The following is a 15,134-nucleotide window of genomic DNA, read 5'->3' on the forward strand; positions in this document are numbered from 1 at the left end:
CTAGCAAGCTTCACGTCTTCTCTGAAGGGTAGCTTGTTTTGCCCTCTCCAGCTGTCAGAGTTGCTGTTAGTTAATTTTGTTCAAAATGCCTTAAAGTCAGCTAGTAATAATGCCAGCACTTGGGAGGCTGAGGTCGGATTGCTGTGAGTTGGAGGCCAGCCTTGGCTGCATAGTGAGTGCAAGGCAGGCTTCACCTACATAGCGAGACTCTGTCTCCAGAGCTTCAGAGGCCCCCATGCCTGTGCCATGCTGGGCATTTAACCCAAGGCCTCTTGCATCCTAAGGGAGCACCTACCGGTGGTTGTGCCCCTCAGCTACCCCCCAGCCCTGGTCACAGCGTTGTTATGTGATTGATACATAGCCTGCTTTATATGTGTTTCTCTGTAGTGCTGCCTTATTAAACATGTTCCTGCCAGCTTGAACCACCAGCAGTATGGCATGACCGTCTGCTGGTAGCAAGATATACAGTTATGGCCTTGTGAGTGTGTTACTGTGTAGTTGATGAGTTAATGTTGAACTCCCAGGCGGCAGCACTTTAGCTCACACCTGAACAAAGCTATCTAACATGTGTTTTTTTCCCATAAGGCACAGCCTTCTTGAGCTTGGGGTCACTAGACAGTACCTCAGCACATGCTTAGGGACTGTTTTAAGCAGAAAAAAAAACAACGAAAAGCACAAAAAAGAAAAATATGCACTAAATAACAGTGTGAACAGGACACTTGTTTACAGTACAAGAGCCACAGCAAAGGCACGGAGCGTCGTCTTGTACCTCCTCTGCTGGGAACGCGCACAGCGTGTGACTCAAGCCCTGGCCGCTCTGTGCATGAGTGAATAACACACCCGTTCTGCGGGCTTTGCACTCACAGGTCCAGCCAATGCAGACTGCAGATTGAAAGACTGGAGAACAGATTGTGGCTGTACTAAGCACACGCAAACCGGTTGGGACCATTGTTTTCTCAATGATGCAGAATAACAGCATTTTGCATATCATTTACACTGTGTTAGTTATTGTAAGTAGCCAGGGTGATTTCACGGTCCCCAAGAGGATGTGCATAGGTTAGATGCATACGAGGTTATAGAAAGGACTCAAGCATCTGTGGGCTTGGTATCCATGGGAGGGTAGGCTGGAGGGTGGCGAGGTAGGTGGCTCTGTGACAAGTCCCCGTTGCACGAGGGAGGATTTTTGGTTTTTAGGGTCAAAATAAATTTTATCAAGTAGGTGAGTTTGGAAATGCAAAGTTCTACACAGAAGTCTAATGGATGTATTTATGGTAAGGTAGAAGTATTACAATGATAGTGTTTTAGAAATAAGATTTAAATAGGATTCTTCCACACAGTGTGCTTGGTGTGTTTGGAGGAGCAGAATCCCAGTCAGCACCTGACACCTCTTTAGTAAACCAGTGAGTCTTCCTTAAAGGATGTTTTAGGAGTTGCTTTCTTCCTGTAGTGAATGAAACAGGCCTGTGCTCCTGCCTCTGGGATGGAGCACGCCTGGCCCCAGCGGGTCCTGAGGACCCTCCTGTCCCTGGCAATTTTAGAGAAGGCCTCCATTCTGGGTGAGAGCCTGCAGGGAGGGCTAGGGGGGTCCTGAGGGTCATGATGTCCCATGGCCTTTCCAGGGTCCCCAGTTTCCATCATCTCATGTGGGTGGGTAACAGATGTGGGGAAGTGTAATGAGCTGTTACATGAACCAAATTGTGCTTTTTAAAAAAATCTTTTATTTCTGTTATTTAGTACATAGCCTTGCTACACAGTACCAGGGATCGAACTCTGGTTCTTGTGCTTGCCAGGCAGGCACTTAGACCCTCAAGCTATCTCTCCAGTCCCCCTGAATTGTGCTTTAAACCAAAGCAGTGCTGGTAACTTGGGCTCTTGAGAACCAGGAGATGAGGGGGTGTTCCTCCTCTGTGTGGGAGTTTAGGAAAGCATGCAGCGTAATAGAAAGGAGAGTCTCACTGTGACACCCGAATCACTGAGGCAGGGAAATGGATAGCGTGCATGCAGCTGGCTCGGATACCGGTGGCGTCAGGTGAGGGAGGGCGCCTCCACAGCAGTCTGGCGACGGTGGGGAGTGAGGGCGTATGAGGTCCAGGCTGTTGTTCCCCCCACCCAGCTGATGTACAGGGTTTAGGCTTTCTCACCTCTGTGGATGTGTGGATGCAAAGCCTATTGGCTTAGGCTGGACAAGCCTGGGGTAGAGGGCACAGCACACAGGGATGCTGGAGGCTCCTTCCCCTAGATAAGCTCAAGGTGGGACTCCTCCCTCTGTTGCTGTTCTTCCCTCCCTTCTCTTTTATTTTTCCTTTTATTCCTTCTTGCATTAGCCTGCTCCTGGAATGAGCCCAGACTGGCGTCTGACGTTTTCCTACTTGGCTATCTCCCAGCACGACGTTTGCTGGATTTGTATGCTGTCTTTTGTTTTTCTTTAAATTGGCTTGAGCCTAACCCCACAATCTGCTTTAGCCTCTGGCCCCTGCCTAGAGATGTTTCTTTAGCAGAAACATCTGTAAGAATCACATGCTCAAAGTGGCAGGTTTTTTTGGTTGTTGTTTTTTTTTTTTTTGGTATACATTAAAAGTAGGTAATGATTCAACTTCTATGTCTCTTCCAAAACCCCTCTCAAACCCCAGTGACCTGGCAGTGTAGCACACCCTGGAAGTGCTGCTGGGGTAGCAAGCAGTGCAGCAGGCGAAGCCCTAGTGTTCTGTGTGATCCCTCCTGTCTCTTGTGCCCACTGGGCTCAGAAATTGCAGGATGCTGTTCTGTGGCACTTCTGTTTGGCGGCACCTCTATGTTTACTAGCACCCCTGAAAGCGTTTGGGTTGTGAGGGCGGCCAGAGCTCTAACTTGGACATGTAATTCATTTTTTGAGAAGTAAAAGAGATTTAAAAATATTGCAGTTCAGGAACATTTTGTCTTTACACATACTTTTTGTTTTTATTTGGGTTTCAGTTCTCACTGCCTACGAGCCAGCAATTTGGTTGAGTGCAAAGGGGAAGGGCTTTGGGGCCAGGCAGGATCCCATACCCTTGTGTCTCACTGGCCCTCCTGCCAGGGCATTCTACTGTGCAGATAGTTGAGAGCCTACGTGTCAGATGTGGGTCTCTTGTCCCCCAAGCCTGAGTGGGTACAGTGGCTCGGGTGGCACCTGAGTTGCTGTTGGACACAATACAAGGTGAGGCTCTACTTTTAGCTGTGCATCCATGAGCTTCACTCGGGGCCTCACACAAGGTGCCACCAAACAGAAGTGCCACGGAACAGCATGAGCTTCTCTCTGGCTCCTCCACTGGTTGAGGCCAACTAGCTAAACAAGTAAAGCAGGTTTCATACTTGTCAGATACCTAGCATGCGGTCAGGACATCACATATGTTGTTAGATTTATTGTTGATGAGAGAACACATCGTATGCTTTCTCTAATATGGGAAATCTGGAATACAAATAATTCAAAGAGCAAAATAAAAGAGTTGGTAGGAAACAGGTTCTGTGAAGGTGGCAAGGGGCTGAGGGAAGGAGGGGGAGGAAGGGAGTGATCGAGATGTGATGTGTACAGTATGTACCAGTTCGGTCCCCAAGATGAATGTGATTATTACATAGCACAAGCATATACTAATAAAACATTTTTAAAAAGTGATTCAAAGGTGCAGTGGTGGTTAGCATATAATATGTACTGTGTACATAGTAGCTGTTCTATTTTCTCACATAGAAAATGCTAGGAAAAAAAAAGAAAAAAAGAAAATGCTAGAAATGTTAGAAGTGTTTTGCTCCGACCCCAGAGGGCAGTGATTCAGATGTGCATCATGGCCCTGGTTCCTGGCCTCAAGGCGCAGTCCCTGGTCAAGGGATGAGTTCTGTCTCACAGGACTTCTAGCACTGAGCCCTCAGAGGTGGAGAGGATGAGGCTGCAATGGGGTCAGAAGAGTATTTTGGCATCAGAATTCAGTTGTCAAGGAAGCAGGCTTGTTTACCAACTTCTAAGAAATCACATCCTGTTGCAAACCCAGGTACTTTGCAGAAGTGAGAGGCGCGTCTTGCGTGGCACTTGGGGCAGTGAGCCCTGGAGAGTGACAGGCAGATTTGTGTTGGTGCGTGCTCTTGCTGAGGGGCAGAGCCGTGGCCCATTAGGCCGCAGAGAACACACTTATTATCAGTCACGCCTCTCATCCCCATTGCCTTCCCAAAGCCCCAGTGCACACTGTTGGGACCTTTTCAAGAGAGAGACTAAACTTGACAAGAACATGCAGCTTTGCACAAAAAGGAAGGCCGGCGAGTTCTTACCCTTCTTGTAGAGCTGGCTGAGGACAGTAGAATATAGGAAACAAGATCTGTGTAAGAACAGCAGTCACACAGGGCTTAGAGATGCTCTCTGTGTTCCACAGCTGTGTTGCCCACTGAAACTTTCCGTGACGGCGGATGTGCCCTGGGCCTTTGGTCTGGCTGCCACACGCAGCTCTTGAGCCCTTGCAGTGTGGCTGTGGTGATGGAGAAACTAAATGTGTAAGTGTAACTTGGTTTTAATTGAATGAAGCTTCCACAGCCACGTTTTCCCAGTGGCTCCTATGCTGAACAGAGCAAATGAAAGTAGACCCATTTAGGAATTTTCGTTAAAACAGTATTCTAGATAGGAGTCAGAGACTACTGTACCATTAGATTAGACTTATGATAGTTTTTAAGAGACTAGGTCTTTTTGTGTTACAAGTAGATGAGGTGAAGATTGTTCCCAACATGGTATTATTTGTCCCATATACTTACTGGATGCACACGACTCATAAGGCGCTATGATAAATGCTGAGGTTTTGTTTTGTTTTTTAAGTGAATTTAAAAAAAAATTATTTAGGACTGGGTCTACAGGGTCTTACTATATAGATCAGACTCATAGTGATCCTCCTGTTTTCAGCCTCCCAAGTGCTGGGATTATAGGCTCGTGCCACCATGCCCAGTCTCAATCTGTCTAAGCACGCCCCAGGGGTGGGGTCTGCATGGCATGCTGGGGATCGAACCCCGGCCGCTGTGCTCCGCCTAAGCAGGCACTTTAGTCCGCTGAGCTATCTGGCTAGCCCTGTTTTGTTTTGTTTTGAGGCAGGCTCTCGCTTTGTAGCAGGACCGGCCTGGAAGTCACCTTGCATCCCAGGCTGGCCTAAAACTGGCTGTGATCCTCCTGCCTCAGCCTCACAAGTGTTGGGACTACAAGTGTGTAGTGTGTACCTCCTCCCTGGTGAGTGCTGTTGGTGGAGAATCAGAAGTGATCTCGCCTGCTTTGCCTCCTCAGGTTTCAGTTTTGCCATCTGTAATGAGGGCATTTGACTGGATGGGCTTTTTAAAGTCCCTTCTTGAGTTATTTTTATGATTTTGTCTTTAATGAAATAAGCATAGTAGTTATTTATTAACTGCCTCATGTGCCTCGAATGAAGGCACTAAGTTTGTTAGCTCACTTAAAGGTGGTAGTTTCATCTTCATTCATCTCACTGACAAAGTCCAGGCCCAGCAAGGTGAGGTCGTGCCAGTTGAGCTGTAGAATGTGTGCACCCACTTAGGCTGCTTCATTCTGAGCCTATCTTCAGTTTAGTCTTTGTGCAGTGGCTGCATGTTCTAGCATTTGTGAGGCTGAGGCAGGAGGATTTGAGTTCTAGATCGGCTTGGGCTGCGTAGAACTCAAGGCCAGCCTTGAGACCCAGTGAGACCCAGTTTCACCCCCCAAAAAAGATGGCTTCTTTAAACATTTGAAATTCTGTAAGTCAGAGTTTGCTTAGGGTTAGTCAAGAACGTACACCTTGCCCTAATGTTGGGGGTCAGTAGCCCTGGGGTGAGGATTTAGGAGCCAGGTGAGTGGGTAGTGCATGAAGAAGCCAGCTCATCTGGCAAGCTCGGGTCTGTGCATTCAGCAGAAGACTGCTTCCAGGAAGCACACACACCCCATGCCCTCTGCATACCAGTGTTGGCCCCTGGCTGGAGGGGGCTGGCTTCTGCCTGGAGCTCCTGGGAATGGCTGTAGGCTGAGAGAGAAGAAGAAGTGGCCTGGATCCCAGAGTGTGCTCTTTTTCCCTGTGTGCCCCAAAGCAGTGGAGACTCACAGGGTTCATGAGTTTGGAGCCTCCAGGTTGACGATGCTGCCTGCTCACCAGGAAGCTGACCTTGTGCACGTCCTGTGACCTCTCTGAGCCTCTGTGGAGTCCGCCTCGTATCCCCCAATTCTAAAGACGTGCTGTGCTGGAGCCCCAGGCCCCAGGAGTGAGTAAGAGAAAGTGCTGCTGTCCTGAGGCTTGGTGGCCCATGCCGGAAACAGAGGCACTCATGTCACCTGCTTCACGAGCTGGTTTTGAAGAGAGAATGAAGTACCCTGTCAGGGCAACTCCTAGTGCCTGCAGAGATGACTGAGCTGGTTTCTAATGACTAATAAGGTAACTCAAGTAATACACCACACAAAACTAGAACTCTGGACATGTGTGGTTGGTGGGTCATTAGCAAGGGTGCTGGCCTGCTGGCAGAGGGCTGTAGTTGCTGGTGGGAAGGAGGGGGACTGTCTGTCACCTAAGAAGGGCAGCTGAAGCTTCACTCAGTACCCTGTCCCTGGCAGTGGTCAGGAAGTGGTGTTTCTTTCTCTCAAGACCTTTTTCATTTTTTTGGATGAAAAAAATTCTGCCACTTGGGAACTACAAAATAGGGACTCAGAAGCTGAGCAAGAAGTGGGCTCCTGTTTTGTCCCTTTAAAGATAGCCCTAATCTCCTATTATTTTCTTTTTTGTGCAATGCTGGGGATCCAACCAGGGCCTTCTACACACAAGGCAAGACCGTGCCACTGAACCATACCTGCAGCCCCTGTTTTTTCTGCCCACAGCCGTAATACTGTCTTTAAACAATGTAGAAATGTGTTACGTGGAAAATAAGCACCTCCTTCCATAACCCTGTTCCCAGTGAGGTCACTAGATATGTTTGCTAGATATTTTCTGTGCATGTGCTAATGTTTTTAAAGGTTCCATACATACAGATGTTGGATCACCCACTTGTGACCATGTGCCTTCCCATCCTAATCCCTGGTTGTGGGCACCAGCACTGAGGAAACCTCATTGAATACAAGTAGCCTTCAGTGAACATCCTCTAAGATGCTGGCCTGGAAAGTGGGCTGTGACTGAAGATGAGGGCAGCGGAAGTGAGAAGAGGGGAGATCCATGGGGTGGAGCTCTCCTGTGTGACTTTGGGCACCCTCTGCTGACCTGAGGAGGGGACTCCACCCTGGTTGTATAGCACAGGGGTGCCACTTCCGTCGTTAGTCACTGGAGTCTATCTTTCGAAACTGCGTAATGAAACTGACTTGTACTGGCCTTTTTTTTTTTTTCTTCCATGTCAGCTGCTTTAAATCCTCTTGAAAGGATGTCTCTTTTTTTTTTGCATTATGAAGTTCTGAGGGTTACTATTAGACTGCTTGCGTGCCCTGTGTGTATCCAGTTTCTTTATATCAAAGGGTGGTGGTGGTTGTATACAATAAGGACGAGTGCTGTGAAAGCCTGAAGTTATTAAAACTTAATGTAATTATAAAAATATTAGGTTGAACCACATGAAATTGCCACTCTTATAGCCCAAAAATAGTTGACTTTTGGCAAATTCATATGGTTCTATTTAACAAGGCTGCTTTATGGAAAGTCTGGGTCTTGAAGGAGACAAGTCTCTTGTAACAGTTTCATTCTTAATAACTTTTTCATTTCTCATATACATGTGGGGTTTTTTTATTAGTTATGGCCATAGGCTATATATAATTCCTTATCTTCCTTTTTAAAAATTAATGTGATCTGAGCCTTTATTAGGAAGTCTTTATAGCCATTGCTCCTTAATGTCTGCTTCATAACCCTTAGAGAAGGTAGAATGTATTGGTGGTTCCTGTGATGTTTCACCTTAAGCTTGCTTCTGATTTCTTCCATTATAAACAATTTACAGTAACCGTGGTCTTGTATACAGTTTCTCTGCACTTGGATTCTTTCCTAGGATAGATTAACAGGAATAATACTGTGACAGAGTATGAACACTGTCAAAACTCTTGACAAGTGCTGCCAAAGTGATTTCCTAGAGTGTCATTCCTGTATGTTATGCCACTAGCAATGCGCGTATCAGTTTATTTCTTCTGTCAAAATTGAGTGTTTTTTTCTCCCTTAATTTTTAGCTTAACCAGCAGTAACAGAACCTGACTTTTCATGGCTGTTGTCATTAGTGAAGCTGAATACTTTTGTCTACAGTTGTACTTGGTCATCTCTTTCCCAACTTTGAGCAGTGCGTGTGTGCACTTGTACTAAATTAGAGAATTACCGGTAACATTGTAAAGAAAAGAGCTCCCTGCCTGCACACAGTAGATTACATAGTGCACCTCAATGCCCTTGTTCAGGGAATTAGAGGCTCCTAGTCAGTGCAGGTCAAGGCCAGAAGGAAGCACCATGGGCCCTGTCTGCAGTCCCTGGAGCCCCCTGTGATTTCTGTGCCGTCTTCCACTTTCAAGTGTTACCTACATTCAGCTGAAATTTGATCACGTTACAGTATGGCTGAGGGCCTAATTAGCCGGAAACCTCAGGAAATTAAAAAATTAAAGAGTTCATTAATCCCAATTCCCCTCCCTTTGTGAGTGGCTCTAATTCCTCTTTGGTTTGCCTGACTTCCCTGCTGTGATTTAGTTCCAGCAGGACCGGAGCAGAATGACAGTGTTTTTTCTGGAACTTTCTGCCTTCCTGGGGTTAAGCGTACCCTGTGTGCCTGGTTGATTTCTGAGCACAGGCTGGAATGCTGCCCTCCATTTCCCAGACGAAAAGTCCTAGAGAGTGCCTGGCTTGGGTAACTGAAGCCCTTGTTTGTGCCTCCACCATCTCCTTCCTACTGGGAGAAACAAGGCTGACAGCGTGGCAGTAGCACCGCGTACTGAAGTGCTGGAGGCTTCACGGCACGTTTTCTTTTGCCTTTCATGATGCCTGACGATGGCTGCACATTGGGTTGTAGATTTCCGTGATGTGAGCAGTTCCTGTCAGCTCGCTCTGTCCTCTCTTCCCAAGTAGGACACATGGGCAGACCAAGTGACATCCAGGAGGTCGGTGGTGGACCAGTCTGATACTCAGATGAGCACTTCTGCACAAGGGAGCTTTGCACAAGAAGGGGTGGTTCTGTGTTCCATGCAAATCAATTTATTTGTGGGCTGAGGGTGTCTTCAGTGAAGAGACCCAAGAAGGATACTGCAGTATGCTAGCTCTGTGTGTAACTAGAGATAGTACATCTTGTGGGGAGTTTTTGTTAATTTAGTTTCCAACAGAGTACTTGATTTTACTTTAGATTTGTACCAGGCCCTCTTCTGTGAGAAATAAGCATTTAGAGTGGCTTTGTTTTGTTTTTGAAGATCATGCTGTCTCATTTTTAATTAGCCTTCTCCAGCATGTCACCTAGAGACCATTACACCTACTGCTTTGTGTAGCTGCCAGACTCCTGTCTCCCTCTCTTCAGCAGTGGACAGGCAGATTCCCAGGGGCAGAGAAATCTGGGATTTGTGGCCTTTGCTAGGAGCAGAGATGTTGGAGAGCGAGGTACCCAAGCTGTTGCCACTGTCTTCTTTCACGAGAGCTACAACAGAAGAGCCATGAGATAGCTCCCTTGGGGGTCATAGCAGCCCTTCCTAGGTTAGTAGCTCTGGTCGCCACGTCCTATCTCCAGTGTCAGACTTGATGAAATCAGTAGTCACACCGTTCTCGAAATCGGTCTGGACGGTGTCGTCAGCATCATGAGAAGATCAGGGAAGCACATGGCGTGAGCACCGTGAGCCGCCATGCGAGGGGATTCCTTGTGTGCACACAGGCTTGCTCTTTGTACAACTTGTACCTGTCCTTCTCGACTCCAATGCCTTTGGTATCACAGATGAGACAGAAATGCTCTCTGGCTTTTTCCACGCGAATGACCAAGGTAGAACCAGCAAGGAAGGTTCTATCAGTTGATTTGACTATCAGTATTAATAACGTGCTACGTGCAAATTTTCATCTTCTTCCAGAGCATTCTTAAATCTGTTCCTTAGGAAAATGATAAGAGGGGCTGGTGAGATGGCTCAGTGGTCTAAAGCACCTACTTAGAATAAGCTAAGCTAAGCAAAGCACAGGGACCGCGGTTCAATCCCCCAGCACCACATGCCAGCCAGCCCCGCCCCCTGGTGGGCTGAGCTGGCCACACACTAAATAAACAAAATAAAATAAAATAAAAAATTAAAATTAAAAAAAAAGAAAATGATAAGAGGAGGACATTCTCCTCTTATCATTTGAGCGACCACAAATTGTTGGTCTCTCTGCCAAGTCTGGTGGCCTCTGCTGTAGCAGAACACGTGGACCTATGTGTCCGCCAGCCCTTGGATAGAAGGTGAGTACCCTGTGAGTGTCTCTGCTGCTCTTTCCGTAGTGCTCCATGACTTTCTTCAAGCAGGATTGCAAATCTGAAAGGCCCCAATGGCTAGTAGATAGATGAGTGCACCTGCCAGCCCAGGAAATCCAAGATGTGTCAGGGCTACGACAGACAAGAGACATTTGTTGCCGGTGTCCTAGCTATGGTAACTGCCAGTATGTGACAGGATAAACTAACTCGTGTCGAGGAATGGTGGTTCCAGCATAACAGGGTCCCTGGGGATCAGTAAGGAAAGGCTTGTGTGGCCTGTCAGTGGGCACACAGAAGTCTTCTCAGCTTGTTATCTTTTAGAGAGTAAAGTTTAATTTTATGCATTAAGAAAAAGAAGTGGAAACAGACTGTCACTGTGGTTTGTGGTGCTGTGAGCCCAAGGAGATCCCAGGTGCCTTGATGTTAGCAGTTGCTGGTGTTGAATGTTTCAGGCACAGAACCTCTTTTTGTGGTACTGGGGATTGAACTCAGGGCCTTGTACATACTAGGCCAGTGCTCTGCCACTGAGCTGTATCAGCCCTGGCAAGAGAGAGGAGCACAGTTTGAGCCCAGAGCTAGGCAAGAGGCAGGCAGAGACAGTGAACACCTCCTGTCTGGTGACTGGGCCAAGAGAAAACAGAGGGGTCCATCTAGGACACAGGAGGTGCTGAGAGTGTAGTTTTGTGGTAGAGTGCATGTCAGGCTGCCTGTAATTGGTTTGTGAGCCTCAAGCTCCTGAGACCCAGGCTACTTCCCTTTCCAGCTGCTTGATCTGCAGTTTGACTTCCTCTTTGCAGGATGTCCTGTAAATGAGCTTCAACTCACTCACCCAGCCCCACCCCCTTCCTTTACCAGGAGTTTTATCTTTCTTTTAAAGCTCCTGCTAATGTCTGCAGACTTTAACCAGAGTGTTCATGCCACATGGGCCATTTTAAACATCATCTTCTAGAGGAGTGGTGCAGTGATTTCCTCAGATGCGTCGGCCTCTGAGCTCTGCTACTTGAATGAGTACTTTTGTGTAGTTTGGGAACTACTGTGGCCGTGGAGTACTAAAAGGAAGCTCTTGGCGTTATGGTCCAGAATGCACGTCTACCCAGGTTCCTGCTCGCAGCAGTGAGGCATGCAGCAAGCAGGTCCCTCACATCACAGCACCTCGGTTCCTGCAGCATCGGTTGGTACATCCTGTGTATCATACAGGGTTGCCATAAGAACGAGTGAGCAGTGTGTAAACAGGTAGCGCACAAGCAGGCACTCTGGTGATGGTAGTGCTTATTAGCAAGGGAGAGTGTACAGCTTCACTCCTGGGAGCAGTAGAAGTCCCTCCAAATGTCATTTGTTGCACTTCCTCTAAAGAGGGTGCTACGGGTGAATGCAGGAAGCCTTGAAGAACAGACTTGGTCTTCGTAATCTCTGTCCTTGTCCCACTTGATGGTTTCCTTCATTGTGGGAATTTCCTAAATTCCTGAATTTTTCTCCTGAGCTTTTATTTAGGACTCTTGTTGGTGACTTGGCCCCAGGACACCTTGTGCCTGACAAGCAAAGCCTGTCCTCCCTACCCTGCCCCTTCTGGGAGATGAGTCAGGAACGTGGAACGTGGTGGTTCTGGGAGGCAGGAGAGGCGCCTAGGTCGTGATCCACACCCTGGAGCTGGTGCCTGAGTGGGAATCACAGATGGGCCTTTGCAGTCTTTCTGTCCCGCATTTTCTCTTCTGTAAAAGGCAACGGAGTTGTTGTCTGAGAACTGAGCTCATGTGGTTGAGTTGTTTCTTTCCCATAGGGATCCAGCAGCGGTTTGTTGTTAACATGGTAAGAGCTTTGACTCAGCAAATAATCCGGGTAATAGTGAACAAGACCAAGTCTCTGATTCTGTGAGATGAGACAGATCCTGAAGAACTCAGCGTGATCCCTGCAGCAATGAGAAGTGCTGTAAAGAAACCAAGCAGGGCCATGCGGCAGGGCCTGAGGGGACCGGGCGAGGGGGAGGAGAGGGAAGGAGCCCACCCCGTGAGATCTTGGGGAGTCGAGGGAGGAGTGGCAGGGCAGCTGTTGGTGAGCAAAGGCACCCATCGCGTGGCCCACGCAGAGCATCACGCTTGCACATCAGCTGTAGTTGTACCAGGAAGCACCGAGAAGAGTTGAAGCAGAACACTGTGATCGCACTTACTTAGATTTCAAGCAGAAGGGGTGCAAGACCAGAAGCAGGCGCAGGGTGGAGGATGCAGCAGAGCCGAGGAGCAGAATGCAAAAGGAGGCGTGTGCAGGCGGCAAGGACTTTCCTGCTGCCTCCCAGGGGGCTGCCCCCACTTGTCAGAATGAGCTGTCACCCACCAAGAGGGGTTGGCACAGCACACACTGACCCCTCATCTAGCGTGGCTCTGCCCAATCCAGGCTGTGTTCACCTGGCGGTGAGGGTGCCTCCAGAGCCCAGCCAGCGGGCCCTGCCTGCCTCCTCTTGGTGCTCAGGCAGACAGCAGGGCCATTGAAGCTTTGAATGTTTGTCCACTAACTGAGCTAGATGCTGGCACCAAGCAGTCATGGCTCCCGGAGGGAAGTGCTGCCATGGGGAGGGGTCGGGCTTGAGTCGCAGCCCAGGCAGAAGGAATAGGGCAAAACACCAGAAGAGCACAGTGTGACAAAGGGAGAGGAAGCCTGAGGCCAAGGCAGGTTTGTCTTTATAGGGGAGCCCTCCAGGCTGTCAGCGGTGAGGGGTGGCAGGTTGGTACCCTAGAAAGCATGCTGTGCTCAAGTGTGGCCACCTGCCTTAAGCGGTGTGGGTCCTTCTGGAGGCCATGTGATGGTCTGCGCAGAGGGGCTGGGCTTGAGGTGGAGAGAAATAATGCTAACTAATTAGAAATCCTCAGTGTTATTACTTGCACGTAGGAAATGTTACCTCCACTGTAATTGCTAGGTCTTGCTGGGAAAACCCCAAGTTGCTTTTTTCCTTACTGGAAATTGAGCACAGCGCCTTCTCACTGCACTACATCCTCAACCCTTTTGTTATTTTTTATTTTGAGACAGAGTCTTGCTAAATTGCCCAAGCCAGGCTCAAAACTTGCAGTCCTCCTGCCTCATCCTCCCAGAGTACTGGGATCACAGTCATGGCCACCTTTGAGTCAAGTTTTGGGTGTGTTGGGGGTGAGGGCCGTTGCCTGGTACGGAAATGTACCAGTGTACACTTCTGCAGTCCAGCCCTGTCACTGGGGAATGCTGGCCTCCGGGCCCCTGCTTTCCCCTGTGGGGTGGGGATAGTGACCTCCCCGCTCTACTCTGTTGAGGGCCAGGCCTGTGAGGAGAAAGCGCTCTATAGGCTTAGGTGTGACACGTGTGCGTAGTGCTGGCATTAGTCCATCCGCTGTGGTTGGTACTTTCCTCCACATCCTTTCCTCTGGTCTAGTTGGGAGTAGGAGTAGGTTTCCCCTTGAGAAGGCTTCTTGTGTGCCATCTGTGCCGGGACTTTCCTTTCCCTTCATGCATAGTCTTCCTTTCCTTGTCCTCCCGTTTCTGTCACCTCTCTCCTCTCTGTTCCTTGCCTCCTGTTCCCAGGGCCCATGGTGAGTTCTCCTTGGGAACGCCTGTAAGTTCTGGGCATTTCTGAGTTCTCACGTTGAGATGTTGTCAAGGCCTGCACATGAGACAGAACCTTGGATGGTACAGAGAGGAGCAGTACCTTCCCTTCACAGCAGATTGGTGTTTTAGTTACCCGCAGTGTTTGGAATATTGGTCAGCGACAACTCTTGCAAGCTGTCTCCAGCAACTTTTCCTTGGCACCAGATGAGAACAGTCCTTGCAGGCAGGTCGTGACTGTCCATCCGTCTGTCCCTCCGTCCATCTGCTGTTCCAGAGAGAAACATTGGCAGTGGTGGCCATGCTGGGCTTTTTCATAACTTCCTGCGGACTCTTAACTGGTCCTTTCCAAAGCAGACGTGGTGTGTCTACATTTTAGATGCTTTTCCCCTTTGCTTTATCCTTTCTCAGAAGTACAAGATTTTCCTTGTATGGTCTATCAGCTGATGCACAGAAGCTGCTGTAAAGAGATTGTTGAAGGCTTTTGCTTCAGGGCTCAGAACTCTTGGTCACACCTTAGGCACCCCCATGCGAGCTTTATGAAAAGCCCTAGAAGTGGACAGCTCTTGTGCCCACGCCATGAGCCCTAGCAGGAAGTGTTCTTGGAGAAGTACCTCTGTGTGTGTGTGTGTGTGTGTCTGTCTGTCTGTCTCTCTCTCTCTCTCTCTCTCTCTCTCTCTCTCTCTCTCCCCCCCCTCTTTCTGTCTCTCATATTTGGTACAGGGTCTCACTCTGCAGCTCAGACTCATAGTGATCCTCCTGTTTCAGCTTCCCCAGCACTGGGATTACAGGTATGTGCCACCTTGTCTGGACTCAGTGGCCAGCTAAGCACACCTGGGGTTGGGGCCGGTCTCGGTGTGGCATGTGGTGTCAGGGACTGAACCCTGGTCTCTGTGCTTGCCTAAGTAGGCACTTAATCCACTGAACTATCCCACCGGCCCTCCCTTGTTTTCTTTGTGTTTTACATTTTTTTTTTTTAAATACTGGGGATTGAACCCAAAACCTTCACACTTAACTACATCCCCATCCCTTTAAAAGCATTTTTTCCCCTTACCCCTATACATTTTTTTTTTTTACAGATGCGGTTTTACTAAGTTAGTAAGTTGCCCAGGCTGGGCTCAAACTTGCAGTCTTCTTGCCTCAGCCTCCCAGGGTCTTGGGGTCACATCTGGCATCAGTCTGGTTACTTAAGTGGC

The 15,134-nt window shown here is 48.5% G+C and overlaps 1 protein-coding gene across 4 annotated transcripts in view; it reads left to right on the forward strand.

Annotated features, from left to right (window-relative positions):
* The window catches only part of Capzb (capping actin protein of muscle Z-line beta subunit), a 127,209-nt gene that overhangs the window by 14,650 nt on the left and 97,425 nt on the right, over positions 1–15,134 (forward strand). The gene's annotated exons all lie outside the window — the stretch shown is intronic.

This window comes from Octodon degus, unplaced genomic scaffold (genome assembly GCF_000260255.1).
Source record: "Octodon degus isolate 3935 unplaced genomic scaffold, OctDeg1.0 scaffold00092, whole genome shotgun sequence".
Lineage (NCBI taxonomy): Eukaryota > Metazoa > Chordata > Mammalia > Rodentia > Octodontidae > Octodon > Octodon degus.